The sequence below is a fragment of the Megascapheus bottae genome, chromosome 2 (assembly GCF_031878675.1).
Source record: "Megascapheus bottae isolate mThoBot1 chromosome 2, mThoBot2.hap1, whole genome shotgun sequence".
In the NCBI taxonomy this organism is placed as follows: Eukaryota; Metazoa; Chordata; class Mammalia; order Rodentia; family Geomyidae; genus Megascapheus; species Megascapheus bottae.
The window spans coordinates 90,633,956-90,647,597 of record NC_143510.1 but is presented as its reverse complement, the minus strand read 5'-3'; positions in this window follow the sequence as shown (position 1 = coordinate 90,647,597).

Sequence of the window (13,642 nt, the reverse complement as noted above, 5' to 3'; positions counted from 1 at the left end):
CGGGGGCGCGGCGGGCGGGGGGCGGGGGGGCGCGGCGGCGAGGCCGAGCGCTGCGCGCCGAGGTGCCGGCCCCCGCCCCGCTCCGCGCTCCGCGCCCGCCGGCCCCCGCCCCGCCCCCGCCCCGCCCCGCGCAGCCCCTTCCCCTCCCCCGCCGCCGCGCCGGGCCCCGGGCGCCCCGGCCGCAGCCTTCGCGCCTCCCGCCGGTGCTCGGCTCCGTGGGGCGGTGTGAGTGCGCGCGCCCCGCCCGTGACCGTGCGTCCTGTGCCGGGGTGCGCGCGGCGGGGGCGGAGCGGGCCGGGCGCGGCGAGGCGCGGTGCGCGCGTGGGGCCGCGGGTCCCGCTCCGCGTGTGCGTGGACGCGCTCCGAGCGGTGCAGTGCGTTCCGAGGCTGGAGCCTGCGCTTGCAGGTCCGTGCCGAGACTGCGCGCGTGGACACAGCCGCGGCTGTGAGCCCGGGGGAGCGGTGGGAGAGGCCGCGGGGCCCAAGTGTACACGCAGCTGTCCGGCCGCGCCCGTGGGGCGTGCTGGGTGCAAGGCGTGTGCTCACGTCGGTGGGTCTGGTGAGGGTGACAAAGCCGCCACTGTCCTGTCCCCCAGCCTGTGCCCTTCCGGCCCTCTTCACCCGTGCCAGGGCCAGAATCCACATCCTACTGCTCTGTCCGGGTGAGGCCTGAGACACCTGCCCGGGGCCCTCAGGCCTGGCAGCCTCACTCACCTGAACTCATTCCTCTCTGCTCCTTGGCTTGGAAGCGTTTCTTCTGGCCCTTCCTGCAGTTCCAGGTCAGTCCACGGTGGTCAGTTTCAGAGGCAGCCTGGGCCATCAACGCAGGTGCGGCCAAGTGCTTGGGGGAATCTCCCAGGTTGAGTCCCTGCCCACCGGGGCTGGTTTTCCTGCACCAGAAGCCCATCTTCCATCCTCCTCCAGTAGCCTTTCCCCAACATTCACCTCCGCAGGTCACCCTCTTGTGCTAACCCCTTCATCTCAGTTTAAATTCAGAACACAAGCAGGCCCTGCCCCCTCGAGATGGAATGCTCTTCTGAGGTTGCTCCCTGCAGGCAGAGCCAGCCAGTTCCCATTGCAGCCCTTCCCCATCCACAGCAGCTCTCAACCACAGGGTTGCAGCGCCATAGCAGGTCCAGGGTGCCAGTCAGCTCAGCAGCAGACAACGCCTGCCAGTGCTCTAGCGCCCCTGCCAGAGCTGGCACCTTAGGCGTCTTCGATTCCTTGTGTGTATGCGGGTACTGGGCCCTCATAGTCTCACTGAGTCTGGTGCTTTACCACTTGGGCCAGATCTTTATTGGTTAATTGGGTCCTCAGATCCCTCAGCCTCCTGAGAAGCTGGGATGTCAGGTGTGATTCACCCATGCCCAGCTCCTTCTTAGATTCCTGTCTCAGAAACTCAAGTCCGGAGAGATGAAGAGTGAGTGTGAAGGACCACCCAGAGGACCCTCGCCTTCAAGGCCTGGGCGGCTCTGGGCTTCAGGTCTCCCAGCCCATTGTGTAATCTGTCTTTTGCCTTCAGTCTAAGGGTTTTAAAACCTGGGCTGTGTTCTAATTGGTCGCTCCTATGCAAATGAGGCAGCGGATAACCAATCAGCGAGGACCTGCGGAGACACTGGGGTCTGCTGATCTGAAAGGGAGTTCTCAATCAAGTCTGTCTGCTGTGTTTAACTCGATCCCGCCCCACCCCCAGACTAAGATGAAGAGGACCCAGGAAGGATGGAGGCAGAACCTTCTATTCTCTACCACTGGGATTTTTTTTAACAATCTTTCATATTCCATAGTCTGGTCTCCACTGAAAAATGTTCTCTAGGAGAGGCCCTGAGCCCTAGACCTTTACTTTAACCAGATTTACCCTTTCCTCTAATCCCACTTCACCCCTTGCACGCCCTCCACCCAGCTTTCCTCTCCTTGGAGACTTCTAAGTGAAGCCAAGGGTGGACAAACGGCTTCGTGTAAGGGCCACAGTGCAATTATTTTATATTTTGCCAGCCCTACAGTCTCCGTCACAACTCTGCCATTGTATCATAAAATCAACCACAGACGATTTGTAAAAGAATGAGCGGGGCCGTGTTTCAATAAAACTTTATTTTGGGACACTAAAATTTAAATTTCGTGCCATTTCCACACATCCTGAAATATTACTCTTTTGACAGTTTTTCCCCCCCTCCAACCATTGGAAAATGTAGAAATTATTTCTAGTCCAGTGGTTTAACATTCCTGGTCCATCCACCATTTCCACTCCTCATAACAAAAAGGAGAAAAGGGAGACCTTGAAAAGTCCTGCCTGCCAAGGAATGGGCCTTGCCCTGGGGTTTGCCCCTGCGGGGGCGGGGGGGGGGGGGGAGCCCTTTCTCACTTCTTCTCCCCCTTCTGCCAGGTTGTTCATCCTGGGCAGTCACAGCATGCCATCTGTCACCTATCCTGTGCCTCTGTGTGCCTACTTTGTTACCATGACAAGCTCCACTTCTCACCAGGAGAATGACACTGTGCCCTGCAGATCTGAAACAGGCTTGAGCTACAATATGTCTTTTTTTTCTTGTTGTTCTTTCATTCCTAAATTTTTGTTTCTAGAGATGAATCCTTGAATTTGAGAACCCCTGCCACAGCCTCCCAAGTTGCTGGAATTACAAGTGTGTGCCACTATATCCAGCTTATGTCTCCAATTTTAAAAAAAAAAAAAAGTGAGTAGATTAGAGCAGCCCAGAATGAAACTTAAGGTCTGCAGTGGGAGTACTGAGTATTCACCATGGCCCAAATCACCCAGCTTCTCACTAAGTGACTCTTCCCCTGACACAAAGCCGTTGTGTTGAGAGCTAAATTCCAGTCTGTTTTTTACTCCCTCTTGGGTTTTTATTTTATTGTGTTTTGTTTTGTTTGTTTTGGGGGGTATGGGGGATGAAAACCAGAGCCTATAGTGACGCTAGGTAAGTACTTTAGTACCACTAAACTACCTTAACCTTCTTTCCATCTCTTTTGTACCAATACTGGGGCTTGAACAGAGGACCTGGATGCTGGCCTTTAGCTTTTCCACTCAAGGCTGGGGCTATACCACTTGAGCCACAGCTCTACTTCTGGCTTTTTGCTGGTTTATTGGAGCTAAGAGTCTTCTGGACCTACCTGCCCAGACGGACTTAAAACTGCAATCCTTGGTTCTCAGTCTTCTAAGTAGCTAGGATCACAAGCCACCTCCACCTGGCTTGTTTGGGTTTCTTAACACAGAGCAAACCAGACCTGCTCCCCCCTATTGCCTGGCCCTGGCCCTGAGTCCCCAGCCCCTGACCTCCAATCCAGTGAGAGGAACCAGGACCTTCCCCCCTTCCCCCCTCTGCAGTTCTGGGGGCATGCTGCCTAATTAATCTCCAGCCTTTCCTACTGGGGTCTTTGTTTTCCTGGTCTTTCCAGATTCCCAGGCTTCCTGGGAGGCCTCAGGAAGGGGAGCCGCCTCCCCCAGGGCCATTCCAAAGTCCGCCTCCGACTGCAGTTCTGTCTGTCCGGGCTTTCTGATGAGAACTGTCCTCCCTTCTGAGGATGACAGGTGACCGGTCTGTCACATTCAGCCAGCCCCAGGCTCAGCCTGCACACCCAGCCCCACCTCTAACTCCTGCATCCAGGCCCTGGAGCCAGAGGAGCCCACCTCCAGGAATGCTGCCCAGAAATTAGCCCTTGCCCCTACTCCTGGTGTGTCCTCTCGTTTCTGTCCCCTCCAGCGTTTATAGAGGCTGGCACACCGAAGGTGCTCAGCCCAGTGTGTGAAAACAGTAGCTATGGAGGGGTTAAGACCTCAGTTCTAATCCATCTCCACTGCACAACTCCTTCTGTGTTCTCTGCTCAGTTTCTTCATCTGTGGCAGAATTTCCATGGAAAGCAGCCAGCGTGTGAACCTCTGGGTCCCGTCCCTCTCCCTGGCGTCCGGTCCTCAGGCTGTGGGGGAGGGTGGAACTTGATAGGTGGTCCTCTGCCCCGCCCCCACCCTCTAGTGACAAGCCGGCTGATTCCTAACCAGGGAGATTGCAGCTGGGAGCCCAGATACAAGATTAACCAGCCCCAAGCCTTGTCGCCCGAGTGTCACCTTACAGCCTCTTGGTCCCCTTTCACCTGGAGCTAATCTCACTCTAGGAGCTATTGTTGGGTTTGTTAAACCTCCACAGCTCCACCTGGCCTCGGCCTTGGATCTCCCAACCCTCGCGGCCTGTGAGGGCCACCCACCACCACAGCAGGCAGGGAGCAGCTCTTGCATGTTAGGCAAGAGCACTGTACTACCTACCACTAGGCCATGCTTCTGGCCTGAGGCCAGGCTATTTGTCCTCAGAGAAGGAAGCTGCCTTGTGGCCAAAGAGGCAGAAGGTGTGAAAAGGGGACTCACTCACCAGATAAAGTCACACAGGGACACATGAACACAGGTGACTCCAGGACCATCGACACCCTGCCACCATCTTTCCTGGAGGCATGGCTTGCTCTCCTGCAGGGGCTATGAGCACTGCCGGCTGGCATCCTGGCCTCGCTGTGAGCTTTTCAGGCACTGAGATGGACGGGCTACCCCTGGACTCTGGGCTGGGCTCTCTGATCCTCTCTGGTGTGTGTCCTGAGAATCAGGTTTTCTCAGCCTCTATGACCTTGACCAAATCTCTTCCTCTCTGCAAGCCTCCGTTTCCATCCTAGTCAAGCAGGGACAATGGGTGAGACAGAACCGTTCCTTGGGAGAAGGTCAAAAGGCCCAGGAATTGCCCCCAAATCCCCAGGAGCCTGGTGTGTGTGTGTGTGTACATGAGTGTGGTTTGTGTGTGCACACACGTGGGTATGGGCAGATACCTGTGCCACACATGTGAACAGCCACACACTGGTGTGTGTGCACTCATGGGCAGGTGCGGGGGGAGTGGTTAGGGGGAGGATTCTGGACTTCCTCAGCACATATCCCCTGGGGCCACTGGCAGATCTTGAAGGAACTTGGGGCCTCTCTCACGAAGGGGAAAGCTTGGGGGTCCACAGCCTCCTAACTTCTCTAGCCCACCCTTTGGCTTCCCTACTGGTTCCTGCCTATTCCCAAACCTCCCAGCAGCCAGCTGGCCTGGCAATGTATAAACTCCGTCCACATCCCCACACTCCGCACTCTGGAGCACACCTCCCTGCTTGCTCACACCCCCCCACCCCACACACCCCCAGGCTGGTCTGGATCTTGTGCTCCTCCTGCCTCAGCCGCCCCAGAGTGGGGATTTCAGGCACGCAGCACCATAGCCCACCCTCTCCATTTCCTGTGTGCGGGTCTCCCCAGCACATTCCTGCACTGAGGGCAGGAACCTTCCCTTAAACCTCCACCCAGCAGAGCCCAGCGCGTGACAGAGGCTCAGTAAATACAGCTGGGGCTGAAGGAGCTGCAGACACCCCCTCCCTGGCCTCTGTGTGGGCTTTTGGGGCGATGTCCTCATCAGGAAGCATCCACTACAAGGAGGGATGTAGCTGATGAGAGCCCCAAGAGAGAAGAGCCAGCCTAGAACACCTCACCTCACCCCTCAGGCTGCCCAGAGCCTGCAAAGTGACCCAGGACCTGGGCTGCTCACTTGCTGAGGCCCCCGCTCCTGTCAAACTCAGCATCTACTCTGTCTTCAGCCCTCCCATGCCACCCAGGCATGGAAGTTCAGAGAGGCTGAGTAACAGAATCAGGATTCAAATTCAGAGCCAGGGATGAGGCCAGCAGGGACCAGGTTCTCCCTTCTCCCTGCCACGCAAGGGAAGGTGCTACAGAGGAAAATGAGCCTATGGCCAGGCAATGGGGGCTCACGCCTGTAATCCTAGCTACTCAGGGGGCTGAGGTCTGAAGATCTGAAACAGCATGAGCAAAAATAGGGGGAGCCCAGGGTGAGGTGGGGTGGGGTGGAGAGCACAGGCCATAGGAAGAAGGTGAGGGGGAGAGGAGACACAGGCAGAAGCTGCTCTAGGTGCTGCAGTTCCGAGAACTGGCCTAGGGGTGGGCTGGGTGCCAGAACCTTCTTCCTTCCAGCACCCCAAGAGCACACATGCACACAGCTTCAGGTTCTCAGGGCACACACAGAGCACCCCACAACCACTCTTGCACACACAGATACCCAATACGTATGCCCAGAACACACCCTTGCACCCACAAAGCCCTGCTGGACACTCCCCACAAACTCACAGGACAACATTCCACAGGGTCACAGCAGGGTGGGCAGGCCAGCTGTCAGGCAATCTCCTCTTGCTTGGTCTGCTCTGCCCCCAGCCCAGCATGTGCTTCAGGAAGAGTCCCTTCATGGGAGAGGGGTGCAGGCCCCACAGCGTGACTCACGGCCCCCACAACAGATTTCAGAAGCTGGCCTTCCAGTCCTGGGTGGATCCTCATCAGACAGCGGGTGGCCACAGGGAAGCCGAGCGGGGCCCAGCCTGCAAACAACTCAGGACCATCCAGTGGGTCTGAGTAGGAACCTGGAAAGTACAAGCCACTAGGTGGCCCAGAGGTGGTCTGTGACAGGTTAGCCATCTGCTGGACCATTCCATGACTGTGGAAAGTTAAATAAAGCAGAGTGTTGCAGGAAAGCCTTGGCTAGACTCAAGGCTGCCTTGAGCCAGGCCAGTGACTAGACCTAGAAGAAAGAAATTCACCCACAAAATCTGGAGCTGCAGCTCAATGCCCGTGGCTTGTGCCTGTAATTCTAGTTACTCAGGAGGCTGAGATCTAAAGATCACGGTTCAAAGCCAGGCCAGGTTAAAAAAAAAAAAGACTGCAAGACTCATATCTCCAATAAACCACTCAGAAAAAGCCACAAGTGAAGTTGGAGCTCAATACTAGAGCACCAGCTTTCAACAAAAAGAAGCTCAGGGACAATGCCCAGGCCCTGAGTTCAAGTCCCAGGACTTCCATGTGTGCACATGCGCGCACGCACACACACACACACGTGCGCACACCTGGAGCTGTCCACAGGAAAGGTCACAAAAACAACCGTTCACATAGGTTTGGCCCAAGCGGGCAGCCCCCAGACTCAGCTGCTGATCTTGAACTAGGCATACTCTGAGGTACAGATCTGCTTAGACGTGACCTCGTACCTCACACCCGGTCCTCAGTGTCAGCATTTCTTGCCCTGCCCCCATGCCACTTGGTTTGCACACGCCTTATGGCTGGCCCTTACTGTCTCTCGGGACAGATCTGGTTGCTAGGAATTGTAGAATCTCTACCTGGGGCCGCTCAGAGCAAGACTGTTTCCCTACCCTGTGGGACCTTGGCAGTCCCCTTCGACCTCCTTCTCCCCGCTGCCTTCACCTCTCCCTGAACGGTGGTTTCCAGCCTACCACACCAATCTCTCACGTGGCATGCCTGCAGAGACACATCCAGAGGGCTGGCCTGCCTTCCTTGTAACACAACCCTGGTTTGTGTGCACATTTCTGCATGCTACCACAAGAAGTGTGGGCCTTGGTGCTTGAAAAGGGTCAGGTGTTCAAAAATGATTCTGGTTTCAGAAGTTCAGATCAGAATACTGTGCATGGTAGGTCATGATTGCAATTCTAGCCCTTGGGAGGCAGAGACAAGACAATCACAAGTTTCAGGCCAACTAGGGTTATATAACTGAACTCTTATCTAGCCAGGTACTGGTGGCTCACAGCTGCAATCCCAGCTACTCTCCTGAGTAGTTGATCGGAGCCAAGATCTGAGGATGGAGGGTCAAAAATCAGCTTGAGCAGGAAAGTCCATGAGCCTCTTATCTCCAATTAACTGCCAGAAAACCAGAAGTGGGGCCCTGGCTCGAAGTGGTAGAATGCTGGCCTTTAGCAGAAGAGCTCAGGGATACTGCCCAGACCCCAAGTTGAAGCCCCACAGCAGACAGACAATAACTTAGGAGACAAGATTTGAATTCTGCTGTTCATACAGCATTGGCCAATCATTTAATCTCTTTGTAACTGGTTTTCCTCATCTCTAAGAACCATATCATTCCTTTCCCTCAGGCTATTCTAAGGACTAACAGAATGTGCCACAGTCTCAGGAACAGTGTTGCAAGCTGTTGTGATTGACACTCTAGCTGCTCAGAGTTCCTTCTTTCTGGGGGTTTAGGTTCATAAAAAAATAACTGGGAGACGGGCTGGGAGTTTAGCCTAGTGGTAGAGTGTTTGCCTCGCATGCACGAAGACCAGGGTTCGATTCCTTGGTACCACATACATAGCAAAAAGCCAGAAATGGTCCTGTGGCTCAAGTGGTAGAGCTCTGTTCCTGAGGAAAAAGCCCAAGGACAGTGCTCAGGCCCTGAGTTCAAGCCCCAAGACTGCAAAAAAAAAAAGAAAAGAAAAGAAAAGAAAAATAGCCAGGCATGGTAGATCATGCCTGTAATCTTAGCTACTCAGGAGGCTAAGGATCAAGGTTCAAAGCCAGCCCAGGCAAAAGAACCTGAGACTCTTATCTCTAATTAATCTCTAGAAAATGGGAAGTGGGGCTTGGCTCAAGGGTAGGGTGAATATATATATATGTGTGTGTGTGTGTGTGTGTGTGTGTGTGTGTGTGTGTGTGTGTGTGTGTGTGTGTGTGTGTGCTAGCTGGGTGTGGTGGCTCACATCTGTAATCCTAGCTACATCAGGAGGCTGAGATCTGAGGATCACAGTTCAAAGCCAGCTCAGGCACTAAAGTCCATGAGATTTTTTTTTTTTTTGCCAGTCTTGGGCTTAAGGTCAGGGCCTGAGCACTGTCCTTGGATTTTTCTCAAGGCTAGAACTCTACCACTTGAGCCTCAGCACCACTTCTGGCTTTTTCTAAGGCTAGAACTCTACCACTTGAGCCTCAGCACCACTTCTGGCTTTTTCTAAGGCTAGAACTCTACCACTTGAGCCTCAGCACCACTTCTGGCTTTTTCTAAGTATGTGGTACCGAGGAATCGAACCTGGGTCTTCGTGCATGCTAGGCAAGCACTCTACCATTAGGCCAAACTCCTGGCACTCCATGAGACTCTTAGCTCCCATTAACCACTAGAAAAGCAGAAGTGGCACTGTGGCTCAAGGGCGGTAGCCTTGAGCTGAAGAGTTTAGGGAGAGCTCCCAGAGTTCTAGCCCCATGACCGGGGGTGTGGGGGGATATTGAGGGGTTATGGTTCAGGCATTTTGGCCAACATGCATGAGGCCGTGAACTTGAATTCTTGTTACTGCAAATAAACAAATGAAAGTAAAATGCTCGCCCACCACACCCCCAGTCAGGACTAGGGCTGCAGAGGCCAGGGTCCTGGGACCCTCACAGGCTCTATCAGGACAGGGTCCTGAGCAACTGAGTCTCTCTTCACAGCTGGTTTCAGTCCTTGACCCCACAATGGGTGTCAGGCAGGTGTCCCTGCAGCCTGGGAAGCCAGGGCTCATGGGATTGTGAGGTAGCAGTGGGCAAGATAAGCAAGGAGCCTCTCATCCCAGGGTGTGCCAGCCTCATAGCCAGAAGCTGGTGCCCAAGCCCTATCCCTAGGCTGGCTCTTGTGGTTCCTCTGCCTCTGGGACTACCTGGGCAGCAGAGCAGGGCTGGGGGAGGTAAGATAGACAGGGTCTCACTCTTTTCTCAGACCAGCCTGGACTATGATCCTCCTATTCACACCACCTGCTGTTAAGGTGACAGCCAGATGTCTGGAGCCTGGCTGGCTGGAACAAAGTGCAGAGTCCCTGTGACTCTGTACTTTCAATTCTGGGGAGGGAAAGTCTGGAGATTCTAGCAGGTTCCGCTGGCAGTCAGATCTACCTCCCAGGCCTTCGGAATTCAGGAAGAACTTCACACATAAAGCTCAGAGTTTAAATCCCTTTTCTGTGTGATCCTGGGCAACCTGTTTAACCTGTGTCTTGGTTTCCTAATAGCTACAGTAAAGTGTATTAGTCAGCTCTCTGCTGCTGTAAAAAAATTAACTTAAAGAATTCAGTGTGGTCACTTGGCTCTGCTGTCCCTGGGTGTGTGGTTAACACTGGACGTCATGGTGGACACACGACAGAACAAAGCTGCTCATCTCACAGCAGCCAGGAAGCAGAGGGGAGAGGGCCAGGGCTAAGATCCACCCCTCCAGGACAGGGTGCCCAAGACTCCCTCCCCCTCCCAATTACAGATGAATCCACTGATGACTTCACAGCCCCCTTTCTAAACACTGCCACCACCCATGGGACAAAGCCTGCAGCACCTGGGTCCTTGGGGACATGGAAAACTACAATGCAGGGTCACACTGCAGCGTCATCTCCCTGCTTCCTGCTTAAATATTAAGAATCAGCTACTTGCCCGGCTCAGAGCTAGAAGTATTCAACAGAAGGCGTTTTGTTTCTGTGTTTACATAAAGCTGAGCTGTAAAGCTTTGGGAGATGAGATGGAGATCAGATTGTCTAAGGCCACTTGGGGACATCTGGCTATCCAGCATGAAGAAGCAGGAAAGGCTTGGGAGGGTGCAGGAGGCCTCCAGTCACCTATTTGCAGCCTGGCTCTGGATGGAGGGCAGCGTGGCCTCCCTCTGGGGTTCTGTGCATCCACAGTAGGGCCAGGCTCTGGGAACAATCTTGTATACACACAAAATATTAAAAAAAAAAATATCTGTTTGAAGCCAGTCCAGGCAGAGAAGTCTGTGAGACTCTTATCTCTAATTAACCAGCAAAAACCTGGAAGCAGAGGTGAGGCTAAAGTGGTAGAGTGCCAGCCTTGAGGGAAAAAAACCTGGCAGGAGTGCAAAGGTCCAGGGTTTTAAGGCCTGGCACACATGTTCACATGTGTACACACACACTCAGGCACAAATGTCTACAAAATTTTTCTGTGACTATCAGTATCAGGGAATTGTTAAGGTCAATTGTGATTTTTTCTTTTTTGTCAGTCATTGGGCTTGAACTCTGGGCCTGGGTGCTATACCTGAGCTTTGCAGCTCAAGACTATTGCTCTACCACTTGAGCCACAGCACCACTTCATTTTCTGGTAGTTAATTGGACATTAGAGTCCCACAGACTTTCAAGCCCTGGCTGACTTTGAATTGTCATCCTCAGATCTCATCCTCCTGTGTAGCTAGGATTATAGGCATGAGTCATCAGTGCCCGACATGATTCATGCTTTATATTGTTGAAGTATCCCTCCAGGTCACATTTAATGTGTTTTTTTTTTTTTTTAATTCAGCATCATAGAAAAGTTTCCTATGGTTTTTTTTTTTTGTAAATGTATAAAATTACAGGCAAGGCTTGTACTTCTGGATTATGGAGATATAATTTTGTATCAGACTAAACATCTCAAAGACTATCCGAAAACTTTATATGAGTGCTATAGCTCATGCCTGTAATTCTAGCTTGTTGGGAGGCTGAGATCTGGAGGATCAGAGCTTGAGGTCAGCTTAAGCAAAAAGCAGACCTTATCTCGAAAACATTAGCACAAATAAGGGTTGGAGGGGTGACTCAAGAAGTAGAAGACCTGGGGCTGGGAGTTTGGCCTAGTGGTAGAGTGCTTGCCTAGCGTGCATGAAGACCTGGGTTTGATTCCTTGGTACCACATACACAGAAAAAAGTTGGGAAGTGGTGCTGTGGTTCAAGTGGTGGAACTCTAGCCTTGAGAAATCCCAAGGACAGTGCTCAAGCCCTGAGCCCAAGCCCAGGACTGGCAAAAAAAAAAAAAAAAATGTCAGAAGTGGTGCTGAAGATCAAAGTGATAGAGCTCTACCCTTGAGAAAACCCAAGGACAGTGCTCAAGCCCTGAGCCCAAGCCCAGGACTGGCTAAACAAAACAAGACGCAGAGGACCTACCCAACAAGTTCCAAGTCCTCAGCTCAAATTCTAATAGAAGCAGGAACTTATAAGCACTCCGTCTCCGTGGGTAAAGGGCAGGCAGGCGATCACTGTGGGATGAGGGAAGGCGCCTCAGCATCTAGACAGCCCTTTCCAACATTCGTGCCTTCTGACAGGAAGCCCCTGCTTCCCAGTCACCAGCCTGATGTGACTTGCACCAGGCACCTGGGCCCTGCAGCCTGTGGCTTCCCAGGTTAGCATGGAGTGCTTTTGACACGCCTATTTGATAAGGAATCATTTAAAAATGTTTCTTTTGGAAAAAAAAGTACAACCTAATGCTGTTTGGTTTGTCATTATGAGTACAGGGGATTCTATGGATTGGACTACATAATTCTCCTCTTCAAAATAAACCCCTGTGACTCGAGACAAGACTCAGTCAGACAAGTGGTCCACACAGCCTGGGTCCTCCCCCCCGCCCCCCAGGAGCTCTGAAGGCAGCAACAGAGTGCATGAACCCAACCCACAATGGTCAAAGCAGCCTGCCAGACAGTCTGTCCTCAGATGAGGCCGCCCTGGTTCTTAGAAATGTCAAGTGTCTGTCTGGGGCTGGCGTCACCTTTGAGTGGAAGGGCATGCTCGTGGCACCCCCGTGGGGGCACTGGCAGGGAGATGCTCTAATTTGGTTTAAAAATCATGACCTGGAAGGGTGAGTCACGAGACTGTGTGTGAGAGGAAACGTTCAGGAGCCTGGCCAAGGCCTCCATCCGGGTTTTGCTGCCTCTGGGGGGGACACTGGCTGAGCCCCTGCTACACATCAAGCACTGGCTGGGTCTCCACAGACACGAGTGTGGGTGTCATGTGCCTCATTCCAATGCTGGACCCCACGTGCTCAGGGCTCGGGGGGCCTTTTCCTCTCACACCTGCAGATGCCAACACCCAAGACTGCTGGATGAGTTGGGGTCCCAGGGCCAACCCTCCCTCCTAGTCACTAAATTTGGGGGAGGGGCACAGAGGCCTGATGCTGACCTGGGGGCGGACTGGGAGGGTGTGGTAAGGGACAGCCTGCAGCCAGAGAGAGCACTGGGATAAAGGAGCAAGCCCACTGGCCACACCTCACCAGAGGTGAGCAGAGGTGGCCCACCCGCCTCCCCCAGGAGGTAGCACTTGTGTGGAGACCCAGGGGACACGAAGGGGCCTCTCCTCTGGAGAGGGCTGCAGGGCTTCCATCTACCAGGGCGTCTTCAGGCGAGGGTCACCCATGAGGGCCTCTCCTGGAAGGGCCATCTCCAGCCGGGGAACCAGGGGCCAGCCGGCTCAGGGCTGGAGTCAGGCTCCCACCTGCCTGCTTTGGCCTGGGCCCTGGAGCGGGGCCTAGGGATTGGCTCCATCTTGGTCTGCTCCAGGCCTGCACGTCGGTCAAACCTGGGCTGAAAACTGAGAGGGGCAAGATGTCTTCACTGGCCAGGTGCAGCTTCTGTTATCTGCCCCAGTCTCTGGGGCCCAGGAGGGACCCCCACCCATGTGCCCCCAGATGTGAGACAGAGCTGGGTGTGGGGCAGTAAGGTGGCTGTAGCAGTGCTGGCTGTGTGGCATCTTATGTGGTCTTGATCCTTGGCTCTTATAATCCTCCGCCTCCACAAAAGGGAAATGGAGCTGACAGAGGCCTTCCACTTGTCCCCAGGAGACTGGCCAGCTCCTGGGGGCACAGACTACAGAGCAATGCTAAAGCCCCACATACCTAGGGCAGAGCAGTTGACGGAGAAGGCCCAGGGCCTGGTCAGTGGCCACCTGTGACCAGCAACATGGCTGAACCTGTGTCACTCACAGGATAGCATGGCTGGGAGAGCTGAGGAGGGGCAGATTCTGAAAGGAGGCTTTGCAGGTGGAGGCCTCTGTCAAAAGCCCTGGTCCGGCCAAGGGGAGGGAGTATGAGGACCCTCTG